We start from the raw sequence: 2,478 nt of genomic DNA, 5'->3' as shown, positions 1-2,478 counted from the left end.
CAACCTCTCTAGGAAACCTGCTCCTAACTCCTAACCATCTTTGTAGCCCTTTCTGGACCCTCTCTAGTTTCCCACCATCCTTCCGGAAGCAAAAAGCCCAAAACCAGACACAGTACCGCAGCTGCAGCCTCAACAGCATGAAAAGGAAAATAATTTCCCATGATCTGGTGGCCACGTTCTACTGCAGCCTATCACACAGGCTGATTTATTTATGTTGTGAACTCACTGTTGGCTCATGTACAGCACATGCCACTGTAACTCCCAGGTGTTCTCTCAGCAAAGCTGCATGGGGTTATTCTGCATCAGGTGCAGAAACTGGCACTTCTCCTTGCCAAACCGCATGAGGTTTCTGTCTGCCGCATCTCGAACCTAGGCTCTATCTTTCAGCATATTAACTCCCTTGCTCACAGGGGAATATTGTCTCATTATCAGGGTCATCTATGAAGACACTGAACATCAGCCCCACAAATGAACATTGAGCAACTGATTTCAGTCCAGTGATCCAGCCAGTTCAAACCACCAAACTATCCATTCACTTTACTCATAATTCCTCTGGTCCAGATGAAAACGCTGTGGGACATTGTGTCAAAGACCATTCTAAAGTCAAGGTACAAGAACATCCACCACTGCCCTCATCCGTATAACAAGTCATTTAATCATATACGGTAATCTGCTTGTCTAAGTAATGCTTTTACACATCTCCTTTGTAGCATGTCCTTACTTCTTCCCACTTCTTGTGTGCTCTTTTTTGGCCTTCTAGTTCACCAACAAGCACCTTGCTCATGTAAGTAAGCCTTTTGCCAAAAAAAAAAAATGTATCCTCATAGGCAGGAGGACACAGCAGACCCTCACCACAGCATCATCAGTGTTATTTCCCGTGTTTTGCTTTCCTTTGTTACTGTAATGCAGTGCTTTACCCTTGGCAACTCCAGCTTCCAACTATCAAAACACAGGTGGTAACTCACCAGGTGAAATAAAAGGGACATGGATGATTTTTTTTTTTCTCCTATCCATGTTCCCTCTTGCATCTACTGTCCTTCTAATCTAGGCCTGAAACTTATCCGAGAAAGTATACAGTGGTAGAAACCATTCTAATGCACAATGCGAAGGGCTTATCAGTAGCTGTATGAAGAGTTCAGATGCTGCTGAAATACCAGGCAAAAGAGGTTTTACCTGCTGCAAGGAGCAGTCCTGTTGGGAAAGACATCCATGACACTGGTATATCATGGGATGCATATATGTTGGCTTTAGAAGGAGTAAACACTACCATCATCAATCAACTTAGAGACCACCAGTCAGTGTAGCATCTGCTGCCCAGATTGCAGTCACCAGCCAAAGAAGGAGGAATTAAAGGCTTTAACTACGCCTGCCACTCATCTGAACAAGCCTTATGATTTTCAAAAGGCACAAGACAGAACGTTTGTGCACACGTGCACATCGCATTTAGCAGAAACAGTACTGAAAACCAAGATGCCATGCAGATGTCTAAAGGCTGCCCACCTCACACCATGCGGCACAGCACAGACACCAGAGCTTGCATCGATGCGTGCTTCAGCTTGTTCAGGATTCCTTGCAAACACTTTCAATCTTTTCAGCATAAGCATGGCTTCATATAAGTCTCTTTCCAAAGAAATCCGGAGAAGCTGCACAAGCCCTTCTGCAGGGTACTTTCAGATCTCGGCATTAGGCACCATCGCTTGGCACAGGCAATACCCTGCGGCTGCATCCTGACCCGCGAAGCCTCGCTTCCACAGAAGCTGTCTCCTTTCTCTGGGTACAGACAGCCCCTTGAGCACTTTCCAGTGGAGCCCATCTTTCCATTTGATTAGATGCCAGGAGTTTAGCAGGCAATCTAAATATGGTCCTTGTTTCTGTGGTCTAAGACAGAGAGACTGTGCATTTCGTCCTCAGTCACTGTGATCTAAGCAGTACTTTCCTGTCCAGCCTACTGGAATACTCTACAGCCACAGAGGAGGTGTTTTGAAGATTTTTTTTTTTTTTTTTTTTTTAAACAAGGCTAACGACCAAGAAATAATTTCATATCATCACCCACTAATTCAATCCCAAGTTTGGGACCTATCTGCTAATTTTGATTAAAATTCAGCAAGTATCACCCAAACATAGAAACTTCTTGAGTCCTGGGATGCAATACAGGGGGCTTTCTCTCCAAAATGTTAGTTTTGAGCTGGTAACATAATATAAGCAAAATAAAAGCTGTCATGAGTCTGGCACCTGTAACTAGATATTCAAATTCAGATCAAGCATACTTCTGGATAACTCCTCAGATGATCTGATAGCACAATCCTATTATGACAGCAAGAATATTATGCAAAGATATCTTCCAGAATTTCGTAACCGTACCAGTGTGTATTAAATAGCAATACTGAAAAACATATTCTGAGGCATCAATTTCTTGCCTTTTGAGGTATACGAAGCAAGAACAGCTTGAAGGAAAAACAATCCAGATGGAAGAAAGGG

This window comes from Phaethon lepturus, unplaced genomic scaffold (assembly GCF_000687285.1).
Source record: "Phaethon lepturus isolate BGI_N335 unplaced genomic scaffold, ASM68728v1 scaffold3220, whole genome shotgun sequence".
NCBI lineage: Eukaryota > Metazoa > Chordata > Aves > Phaethontiformes > Phaethontidae > Phaethon > Phaethon lepturus.
Note: the sequence above shows the minus strand (reverse complement) of the source record.